The sequence below is a fragment of the Macaca thibetana genome, chromosome X (assembly GCF_024542745.1).
Source record: "Macaca thibetana thibetana isolate TM-01 chromosome X, ASM2454274v1, whole genome shotgun sequence".
In the NCBI taxonomy this organism is placed as follows: Eukaryota; Metazoa; Chordata; class Mammalia; order Primates; family Cercopithecidae; genus Macaca; species Macaca thibetana.
Window position 1 is genome coordinate 127,041,601 of NC_065598.1, and position 12,628 is coordinate 127,054,228.

At 34.8% G+C, this 12,628-nt stretch overlaps 1 protein-coding gene across 2 annotated transcripts in view; it reads left to right on the forward strand.

Moving 5' to 3' along the window:
* STK26 (serine/threonine kinase 26) overlaps window positions 1-12,628 on the forward strand; it is a 52,676-nt gene that overhangs the window by 18,067 nt on the left and 21,981 nt on the right. The window lies entirely within an intron of this gene.

Below are 12,628 nucleotides of genomic sequence, written 5' to 3' on the forward strand. Positions count from 1 at the left end.
AAACTATATAGCATTTTTTTTCTGAAGGAAAAAGATCAACTTTTGTACATGTGTTTAGATTTAGTACTAGATGTTGATTATCACAATTGGAGAATTACAGTTTTGTTAAATTGATTTCTAAATAGACAAGGACTATAAATACCAACTAATATAATGCTTTGTATTTATATTAGCAAAAATTAACTTAGTCATATTTGTGTTGAGAACATGGAAATAGCTTTATGTTTGAAATGATATTTGTTAAAAGATTCAACTCATTAGTAGATATCTCATAATTTCAGTAGCATTTTCTCCTCTATTTGAACATTTGATTTGTCAAACATTTAATTTGTGCTTTGGTAATTTCAGCAATGTCAGCACAGATCAATGGGTGTAAAAATGGGTGAATTTGTACCTCTAGAGATTGGGATTAAGATATTTACAAGTGCTATTGACAATGGGGACAATGGAGTAGGATGGAGATAGGTTTCAGAAATCTTAAAGAAAATGTGGGGACCTTCAAGAGGAGATTAACTCACAACAAAAAGTAGAAGAGTCTTCTGAACTGGAATTATTTGGGAAAGTGAAAATATGACAATATTTAGTGCTTTTTCCCCAAAATGAGTGGTATTCCCCATGCAAAGGAAAGGGAACAGCAATAATAAAATTGTCAGTGAGACTGCTGAAATCTCAGCCCTGTGTTGTTAATGCAAGCTACTGTCTCATATATATTGACTGTATCATGGTGCATAGTACGGAGCTTTTCTGTTCATTTGTAGTAGTTCTTCTTAGGCTTTCAGGTACAACTATTTCACACATACACACACACATACCATTTTACTTGGTTTTTAAGTGTATTCTTATTTATTAATGCATTGTTCCAAATCTTTTAAAGAATTAGAGTAATAAAAACTAACAATAAAAATTTGTTTAGCCCTGCACACATATACACACACATAAACACAGACTTTGATGATATTTTTCACTTTGGGAAAATGAAAAGGTGGTTATTGAAAGACTAGAGACCATTCTTTTGTTCAATAACTTCCTCTCTTTTTGCCAAGATTAAAATCATTTGCTATTGATGCCATCATGCCATCAATATCATTTTCTTTTGATCATAAAATGTTAAAGCCAGCAGGACCCAAGAGATAATTTTCCCTAGTCCTATGATTCCATTGGGTAACTCTTAATAAATACTATTTGATTAAATTTGTTCAGAATATAGATTTGATTAAGGAGGAAAATGTTGGAGGGAAATTATTCTGCAGCCACTTTCTCATTAAGAATGAAAAGGTAAGTCTATGTAAAATTCCACTTTTTCAATCAGTGTTAATTTTCTAAAAGAACTCATGGTGTTAATAATTTAGTGCTGTGCTTACAAGCTTCAAACCTATTGATTTTAATTGGAGTTCCACATCTAGAAGAAAGATAGGCAGTGAGCAAATCAATTTTGTTTTAATCCAATGCATTTTAATAAGTGTGCTAAAGATTCACCATAACATTACCCATGATAGTTCGATATTTGCTATAAGGGGCTGCTGCCTTAGATTCTAACCAAAGGCATTTATTTCTGAAAGTACTAGAATGACATCCTTTTATTTTCCCTCTAATATGGATAGCATAAAATGAGGCTCTCAGCATCTGTCACTTCAAAGTGCCCTGTGTGGGTTTGATTAAATAATGGCCTGAATAAATTAGGATACCTGTTTTATCATTTATATATTAAGAGAGTCTTTGTCTTTCTTTCATTGTATGGCCTTTTCCCCCTTTCCAAATGAATATTTTATAGTTAGGTCTTGTTATCAATCCCAGGCCATATTTATGTAATGTCCTGTTTAGTCAGTAATAATTCCTGTAATTTTAACATTAATGCTCATGGTTAAACCTGACGCCTGGTTGAATTGTGTATTTCTATGTGTATTTCTATATGTATTTAGCACAATGAAATGAAAAGAAATTTACAGCAGAGTGGTATGCAAACTGTGGCTCTTCAAGGCCTCTAATCTTTGCATTAGAGTATGAAATCATCCTGGATGCTCCAGGACATACAGTAGTCATGTGGTTCTGGTTAATAGTGATTGCAGATGTGCTTCTAGAATCAGATTTTTATATACCACTGATATGCATCCTTGTGTGTGTGGCTACTACCAACTCCTCTTTGAGTATAGCTCCATATTCTTTCGAGAATTGCTGTTTTGCAACCCAAAGAACTCTCTCCAGTTGAAAAAAAAAATCTCAAAGTTGTGATTTCGCAAAGTTTTTATTATGTTAATCACATGAAAATAGGGATTGACTTAAAATTTCACACCTATGTTAACATCTGTCAGTTTATTGAATATAATCTCCCTTTCGCCAAAAGTCAGAAGTCAAGTTGCAAATGAAAAGACAATCACACACCAAAGATTTCATTTTAGGAGGGCCCCCAGGTAAATACCCTGCAATCATCCAACGGCCATGGTCTATAAAGGGCCATACTGGATACTGTGAGGATAGCTGCCACTGAGTAAGGCAGAGCCCTATCCTTAATAAACCTACTATTGAAAATAGAAAGTCATGGCAATGAAAGAGAATGCAAACATAATAAAATGTGTGCTCCAATGGAGGCACAAGTAAAGGCCTGTGGGAGGGCAGAAGATGAAGCAATGGATTGGTTAATCAGGTTCCCCTAGGGGGATGAGAAGGCTTGTTTTGTTTTTAATTAAAGATGCTGCAATTTTCAGAGATGGAGAAGGAGAAGCAAGGTATTGTAGACTGAGAAAATGGCATGAGTCAAAGGCTCAAAAATTTAAAAATAGAGTCATTTCCTAATGGATCACTGTATTTAAGTTTGTATGTCTAAGGTATTACCTACTGAAGCATTGGGCCTGAAATATGTTAAGATATCCCTGGAAATTTCCCTTTGGACACTTAGTTTCACTGGATGTTCAAATTCTCTTTATACACACACACACACACAGAGATCTACATATATATCTATATATATATATAGAGAGAGATCTATAGATATATATCTATATATACAGAGAAACATGTATATAGATCTATATAGAGAAACATATATATATATGTGTATATATATGTTACTTTCTGAGTACTACTTTATGTTCTGAGTGAATTTACTTCACACCTAAAGGAGAGAAAGACAAATAGAACTTTAGTTCCTGTATGAGCTGAACTTATTAGGTCCTTATTTAGGTCCTGTATGAGCTGTGTGAACCCCTTGATTTCCTCCGGGACAGTCATGTGTATATAATGGGACATGGCCAGTGTGAAAGATGAGAAATCAGTCTGGACAATGACTCATTCTGCTGCTCTTTATCTATTCTTGGTGTCTAGGCCAACTTCATTACAGTATTAGAGTGTTGGGGCTTGAATACGGTCTACTAGTGATTTTGAATTTCTTACTGGAACAATGGAGTGGTATATAATTTTCATTTGAGCTATTGTGTGCTGTTATAGGCTTGGCCACACGGCCAATACCAATGAATCCATTACCTTGTTTCAAAACTAGGGTTGGTGATTGCTAGTGATCAAGGAAGGAGAACAAAGGGACTTGGCTTCTAATACTTCACAGATTCACACAGCTTCAGAGCAGTAAGGAATTTAAAGATTGAATCCACCTCTCTCCTTCATACAGATGGTGAAATCGACATTAAATCACTGATTTCTTGTAATTTTCAAGATAAGTGAAATTAAGTCAATTTTTTCCTGACCTCTCTGCTCTCTTTACCTCTGTAGTACTTATAAGAAACCAGACCTCCTTTTTCCTTTGGAATGGCTGTAAGGTCAGAGAGGAATTAGCTAAATGATGCAATGGAATTTGCATCCAGCATTTATTGTGATGATAGCCTTGACTTTTGGTTTATTGAGAGAAAAATGTGATTGTTTGCAGGATGTTTCCTTCCCTTTACCCACGGATATAATTAAAGGTTTAAGGGAACTTCAGATCCCAGAGAGTTAGTTTAAAAAAAAAAAAATTAGTTATTTCTTTTCACTTAAAAGGGCGTATATCCAAAGGTGATTTACCTGGTTGAACAAAATAATCTGACGTTTCTTCTTTTAATTAAAATAACAGGAATGTAAAGACCTACATATTTGGGAAATGGAGCTAATGAAAGTGCTGCCTATTATTACTTTGGTTCTTGCTTGAGGATTTTTAAGATAAGGAAAGTTATTAAATTTATTCCCTTTCTATATTTCATTTTTCTTTGGAAAAATGTGATATGTGGTTAAGTGACAATAGAATCAAAGAAATGTCTCATTCTTCTTTACCCCATTGTAAAATGAACTGTCTTATAAACATGTAAAGAACAGCATTCTTCGCATCCCAGAATGTATCCTGCTTGCTTCCTTGTTCTTTTCCTCTGATCTGAGCTCGGGTAAAAAGAGGAATGCAAGTTAGGAGGCAGAGGAAGCTCTTCTCCTATCCTCTATTGAGTAGGAGGAATTAAGATGAAGGAATATTATCAATTATTCTTTTGTTCTTAAAGAGGAAGTAGACTCAAAATTATTAATCAGGAGAAACTCCTCAAACTGCTATGTTATTCATACGCTATGTCAAAATCTTTTGTAATAATTTAAATGAAATTATCCTTTACTAAAATATCTCCATTCTAAGTATTTTTGCTAATGAGATGCATTTAAAAATAAGAATAATAAAATAAAGAGAAGATGAAAAAGTACTTATACATTTAATTTTATTTCTGCCTTATGAACACGTTTTTCCTGTTGCTATGCACAAAATTGCCGAAAGTTTAAACAGTTGCCTTAATAGTACGAAATAATACTGTGTTAGACCTTTGACTTTATGCTTCACCATTGAGACCAGGGTTGGAGTGCTGTTGCCTCACTCATCTCAAAACTGCCTTTTAAGTGGGTAGGTAAAGATAAGGAGTCAACTGTGAGTTGATAAAACGCTGTCTGATGACCACAAGGAAGCCCAGGGTTGATGTAATGACATATTCTACTACATTTCATTTATCTCATTTCATGCATGTAAAATCTGGGAATTTGACTGCAACTTTATGTTGCAAAGGCAAGTTATAATAAACTTTGAGAAAGATGTAAAAATGTGAGTATACTGTAAAAATAGGTAAGCTAATACCATTTTCATTGTACACTTAGTTAAAATATTTTGAGTCCTTATAAATATGGAAATACAAACTTAAATGACTGTCCGCATAAAGAAATTTAACTTCAAGCCAAATTCTTCATGTTTAATTTGAAACATATACAGACATACTTAATTTTTATCTTAGTTCTTATTCTGTCATATGCAAAATATAGTGGAGCTAAGTATTTTACTTCAGAAATATAAATCATAGAGATCTCTTAAGAATTCCATAAAATTTTATCTGATAACTTGTAATATGAACCTGAAGTTGTGCAAAGTAAAAAATTACTTTGCTAACATCACATTCTTCAAAGGTTGAGAAAATTTTGTCAGGAGTTTATTTTATCCTTCTGATTATTAAAGTAATCTGAGCATGCATGGTCATTTGAACAATTCTAGGCCTGCATAAACCTAGCACAAAATTAACAGTTGATGCTAAATGTTGTTTTTTATTCCTGGACAATTTCATCAATTTGTGAGGGTTTTTTAATGAACAGAACTGGAAACCTTAGTATTAAGGGTTACTGAAGTCTACAACAAATCACTGATAAAGCTGGAATTGGAGCTGTTGGCTTCTTGACATTGGATCCTATGGGAATCATGATATGGAATAGCATCACTACTTTATCTCCTACACTCTAGAGGCTAACCCATTCCAATCTGGTTATTGACATGGAAAAAAAATAGTCTGAGAAACGCCAGAAAGTCAAGATTACTTACGGATCATTTTTCTTTAAAATGGTGATATGAAATATTTGGTAGTTGTGCATACATATGGGGGCCAATCAATTGCATAGTGGTTCAATAATTATAAAAAATTATATCATTTCCAGCAACATCTTTCCCACCAACCCCCAACCACCACAGTCTGGTTACCATTCTACTCTAGTTCTATGAGGTCAGTTTTTTAGATTCCACATGTGAGTGAGATAATGCAGTATTTGTCTTTCTGTGCCTAGCTTACTTCACTTAGCATACTGTCTTGCAGGATCATCCATGTTGTTGCAAATGATTGGTAAAAGGATACAAAATTTTAGTTAGGAGGAGTAGGTTCAGAAGATATACTATACAACATGGTGATATAATTAATAATAACATATTGTATTATTGAAAAATGCTAATGGAGTGGATGTTAAGTGTTCTCACCACAAAGATAAGAAATATAGCATGTAATGCATGTTAATTAGCTAGATTTAGTCATTTCACAATGTATATGCTGTATATTTCAAAACATCTTGTTGTATATGATAAATACATACAATTTTGTCAATTTAAAAATATTAATAAAAATTATATCAGTTGAAATATAGAAAAGTCCTATTTAAAATTTTTCCAATTCTTTTAAGTTTAAATTTTTCAAATTCTTTAAGCATTGGGATAGTACGGAGTAGACATTGGACAATTGTGTGATCTCTTTATAATGGAAAATAATTTTGGTTTTATAGCAAAAGGGGGTATAGTTTAAATTACAAATAAATCCAAGCTGTAGTGAAGGAACCTTAGACATGACAGTCAGGAGATTTGCATTCAAATTTAAGCTTTGCTACTAGTTAACTACTTATATCTTTGAACAATTTGTAACCTCTCCAGGGTATAGTTTCCTCCCTGTAAAAATAGATTTTGGACAACAAGTTTGCTAAGTTCCTGTTCATCTCAAAGATTATCTAATTCTTTTAACCTCAAGACTCTGTATCTCTTCTTAACTTCTCTAAGACTTACCTTCATTTTAACGTAAATGGCCTTAAATTACATAGCTTCCATTTGGTGATCCTAGCTTAGGACAAAACGGGTATACAATAAGTGCTTGTTGCTGATGGTGATGATAAAGAGTTGGATTGAATGACCTATATACATTTCCCTCCATTTCTAAAAGCCTGTGATTGAGAGAGCAGTCAATTGTATTTGGATTATATCTGGCACTTAAAAAAAGATAGTGTCCTGTTTTCTCCAACTCAGCACTAGTAAGAGTTATATGGCTGGTTGACTTTAAAATTCTGGGGTTTTTTTGTTTTTGTTTTTGTTGTTGTTGTTGTTCCTTTGTTTTTTGTTTTGTTTTTGTTTTGTTTTGTTTTGTTTTGAGAAAGGCTCTCACTGTGTTGCCCAGGCTGGAGTGCAGTGGTGCGATCATGGTTCACTGCAGCCTCGCGCTTCTAGGCTCAGGTGGTCCTCCCATCTCAGCCTCTTGAGTAGCTGGGACAACAGGCACGTGCCACCACGCCTGGCTAATTTTTTGTATTTCTTTTTTAGTAGAGACAGGGTTTCACCATGTTGCCCAGGCTTGTCTCGGACTCAACTAGGCTCAAACGATCCACCTGTCTCAGCCTCCGGAAGTGCTGGGATTATAGGCATGAGCCACTGCACCTGGCCTAAATCTCCCTTTTTTTTTTTTTTTTTTTAAAAAAAGAATGATATGTTGATTAGGAAACACTCAGCAAACATTTTAGGCAATGTTCATAAGGGCAAGTGAAAAATCTTAACACAGACGATCATAGTAGAATAGTAATTTAATTTGAGACTCATAAACCAACTAGAGAATGACTTTTATTTGTATGCATTCTGCTTCTTAGATGACAGGAAACTGTATGTACATGGAAGTAATACAGAAAAGCATTTCATCTCTAGCCTGGGAGAACTGATTTGATAAATTTAAACAGGTAGCTAACTAGGTGTATCTCTAGTTTAGTACATTGTTAGGCTGAAGTTTTTAGTTGCTCTCTGTGATTGTCAGGGCACTTTGTATTCACTTCAAGTCACTCCTGGTGTTCCCACTTGAGGATTTCAAGGAAGTAAGAAATCTTCTTTTAAGCCTTGATATCATTAGCACATTATTTGCTCATTATTTCCTGTAACACTCTTCCTCATCAATGAGTCACTGATAGGCCTACACACGGGCCAGTCTTTGTGAAATGCAAAAAGTTATTTTATAGCTAGAGCATTCATAGTATGGGCTTTATTAAGGTAGGAAGGCAAGTGCAAAACAATTCAACCTTACTCAACTTGGTTCTTAGTTCTGGAAGGTTCTTTTAGGACACCTGAGTTGAACCCTTCCAGGTCAAATCCTGTGAGAAATCTGCCTCCTCTTCCTTACATCTATTATGTTTTTACTCTCAGTCCCAGAGTCTTACTGGGGGTCTTAGTTAGCTTGCTCAAATTCAAAGAACTAGTTTTTTTACCTTGATTCTTTCTCACATTTTGCTCTCCAGGTCCCCATTCTGTGAGAACTCCAAGACTCATTCTGAATCTGTCTTCAATTTTCTTGTTTCTCCTGGCCACCAATTCCTAATGCCCTCCTCCACAAGTTGACCCATTTTCTACTAACTAGATCTAAACTTTTATCCTTCATCAGTGTTGGCTGTTATCCTCAAAACTGTGTCATCAATCACATCTTAACCTATTATAGGCCCTATCGATGATACATAGACTATATTGGGTGTAAACAATGTTTAATAATATGTGCACAAAGAGTATGGGATATATTGCTTGTGTTTTGACAAACATTGTGTTTCTAATCTTGAGTCATCCCTCGGGGTTCCAGGATACCTTCTTCTCCTGTGTATACCAAATTGGTGCATACTCAAGTCATGTAGTCGACCCTGCAGAACCCACATATATGAAAAGTCAGCCTTCCCTATACATGGGTTTCACATTCAGGAAATATTGTATCTTTGATCTGTGTTTGGTTGAAAAAAATTCGTGTGTAAGTGAACCTGTACAGTTCAAACCCATGTTGTTCAAGGGTCACCAGTGCTAATTTTAGAGACATGTCCTTAGAAGAAGTGTTGCAGACTTCATTTTTAAAAATATAGGTATGTATAGTAAATGCCAAAGTCCTCTTGGTTTTACTTTAATCTCCAAGTTGTCCACTTTTAGTGTACAAAATTAAATGAGACCCATATGCTTGCCTGGGAAAAATAAGGATAATTGGTTCCCTGTAATCACAGATACAAATTTCACATCCATCTGCTTAGTGGTTCTCAAGTGCTGATGTCAAGACTAATATTCAAATGACTACACAGGAATCATATGGGATGCTTTTTCAGAAGTATTGCTTGCAAGGCCCCAATCTTAGATAGGCTGAATCAGTAGTTTTGGGGTAAGGCCTAAGTATCCACATTTTAAAAGTGATATAAGCAGTTCTAATGTATAGCCAGGATCAGAGAGCACTTAGAGAACTTGTAAGAGTTCTTTCAGCTCTCTGTTTCTGTGGTTTAAGTATCCAAGAAGCCTTCTATCTGCTCCTGACTTTACACAGAAGACAAACAAGATGTTCACTTAACATTGTTTCCTTCTGGACTTTCTTCAGAGTATTTCCATACTAAATAGTTGTTGTTGTTATTGTTGTTTTAGTGGTAATGATACCTTCTGAATAAGACTTAAATTTCTAACAGTGTACTTAAAGCTGAAGAGTGCAAATTCAAGTTAAATAACAGGTAAAACAGGGCCAAGGAGTAATCTGATTGTCCTGAGGAGGTGTATCTGTGAGGTTTTCGTTTTTGTAGCCCTGTTTTGGTATGGCATGTGGAAGTCGTCTGCCATTAATAAGTCAATATGAGGTTAATTTAGCAGTTCCTCCTATTTGACACTACAGAACATAGAGCTCTTTTTTGGGGGCAGCTTTGAGAAGGCAATACAAACGCAGATAGAGTAATACATTGTGATTTTTGCAGTAGAGGTAAGGAATATTTAGAAATTTCAGTGTTTTTTATTATTATATTTAAGTTCTGGGGTACATGTGCAGAACGTGCAGGTTTGTTACATAGGTATACATGTGCCTGTTGGTTTGCTGCACCCATCAACTCGTTATTTATATTAGGTATTTCTGCTAATGCTATCCCTCCCCAAGCCCCTACCCCCTGACAGGCCCTGATGTGTGATGTTCCCCTCCCTGTTTCCATGTGTTCTCATTGTTCAACTCCCACTTATGAGTGAGAACATGCAGTATTTGGTTTTCTCTTCTTGTGTTACTTTGCTGAGAATGATGGTTTCCAGTTTCATCCATGTCCCTGAAAAGGACATGAACTCATCCTTTTTTATAGCTGCATAGTATTCCATGGTGTATATGTGCCACGTTTTCTTTATCCAGTCTGTCATTGATGGGCATTTGGGTTGGAATTTCAGTAATCTTAAACGAATATTTGATTTGGGAGCTGACTTTTCTCAGAGGTTCCAAAGAATGATGGGAATGATTAGGCAAACTAGATTCTTTATTTAAGTGGCTTTTAATTGCATTCCTTGGGATGTTTGCTATTTATTTACTTGATCTTTGCCCTTGTGCTAAAAACAGGAAGGAAACCTGTCTTAACAAAGACTTAGGATATTTTAGTTTAAAATGATGAAGGGGGAATTATAACTTTTGTATTATCTATCAGGGATTCACGATTAGTAAATGTGGCAGGGGTCTCTATCCCTTAGCTAGCTAGGGAAGTGAGGTTATATTAGTGAAATCTTGTTTTCATGATTCCCTCCACTCTGAAAGTTGGTGTTTTGTAGGAGCAGTGTTAGACCCAAAATAAAAGAGTAGGAAGTGCAAATATTGTGTAAATGATGGATCTTTCTCTTTTTCTGTGTCTAACTTGCTATTCCTCAATTTAAAATCTTAAACTATATCCATGGATTAGGGTTTACTTCAGTGCTTCTTTAAAATGCAAAATGTGATCTGGTTTTAAATTTTTTGATTTACATATTTGCAAGAACCCATTTATTGTAGGAAGCAAGGAACAGCCGTATCCTCCCTCAAGTTGACTGTTTCAATCAAATCCTTTTAAAACACTAATTAGGAAGATGAAGATTTCATTTTTGTTCCTTAACAACAGAAGATTCTTGTTTAAAGTTAATGAATACATACACTTCCCAGAGTGTCTTATCAGAAGATATATCCTATATGTCTTCAAATAAATGATACATTTCCAAATTTTAGAATTGTTTTATAACTGTGTCAGGAAAACGGAAATACTTTTTTTCCAAAGGAATTTATAAGGAGTGAACCCATCACCAAACTATGTAGTAAGTATTTTTTCCACAAGGTATTACAAAACCAAGAACCATCACCAAAAGTAGGAAGAGGTAACTGTGGGTTAGCCACTATGTATTAGTAGTCACAATGAAATACAAGGTATTGGTAAAAGAGGACACCAAGGAAATCAATACTGATGGCACTCAAGTTTTTGAGAAGGTATTATAACAAAATATGAGCATTAAAAATGCATTTGCAACCTACTGGAAGCCTAAACTATTTTTAAAAGCCCGTATGGAAAGCTCAAGATGTGTTTGTTCCATGTGGGTACTGGAGGTGGGTGGGGATACACAAGTAGCTTGCAGTTTCAGAGACTTCTATATGGAAAGTACAACTTTTAGAAATGGAAAAACATCCAATCAGAAAGAATGGGGAAGCTTATAAGGTAAACAGGTCATGTACAAACTGTATTTTAGGCTGTGTAAAAAGAGAACTTGGTGAAATTCTTTAAAAGCAGTCATGGGTCTTGGAGTTACCTCAAAAGGTAGTGGTTTACTGGAGTAGTAGTGTGTCCATTTGGTGATCATGGTGCAAAGAACTTGATAAGAGAAAAACAATATTTTCAGTGGCCTCTTTGTCTAATAAGGAAGATAAAAGGGACACGCTGACTCCATAATAGTCTTCTGAAATTGACGATGAAATGAAACTAGGTAACATTGTAGTAAATGAACAGATATTCTATGTACAGTTGACAAATTAGACACAGATAGCTCACCAGAACTTGATAGAATCCTCCTATATTTTGAAGAAACTCAAAGTTTTTGATTAATAAAGCACTTAATGTGCTTTTGGCAGGGTTGGCCATCTTGAGTTTCTACTTGATCAGCAGTATATTTCCAGCAATATGAGTTTAAGTAAGTATAAGTATATAAAGTTTGTCTTGGGGTAAAATTTTAATTCAAAATTGTATATTATAAGATACAGAATATTTCTGAATCAGGAAACAACAGTGAATTTATAAATCTAAGTCATGCCTATACATTTGTTAACCTTAAAAGCCTACGCTTATTCCAGATTTTATTGAAGTGTTAAATTATTCTGGATCTTCACTGTGAGATGAGTTGTGAAAGTTCAATGTATTACCATTTTCTCATGATTACTAGCAATTAGTACAAAGGTATAGAATCTTAGTTCAACTATTGATGATAACATTTCACATAGATAAGATTCCAACTAAAGAAAAATAAAGACCTGTAAAGCCTGGAGTCTTTTGCGGTCTGTATTATTTAGATGGCGGTTTGGAAGTAGAGCTAAGACGATTGGGATATGCGAGTTGGAGAGAGAGGAGAGTTAAAAGGTAATATTGGCAGAATGTTAGAAACTTAAAACAGTTCACCTTAGCTTAGGTTAGATATTCTCCCACTATTGCTACATTTGCATTAATGTGTAAACTGTGTATAATCAGCAGCTTTATTCCAAAAAGTGCCTGATGTTTTGGCATGCACCGATTGTATTTGCTGTGTGAGAATGTTTGTGGTAGCAGGATCAGCTAAGCTCAGTTAGTGTGTGTGTTTCACTAG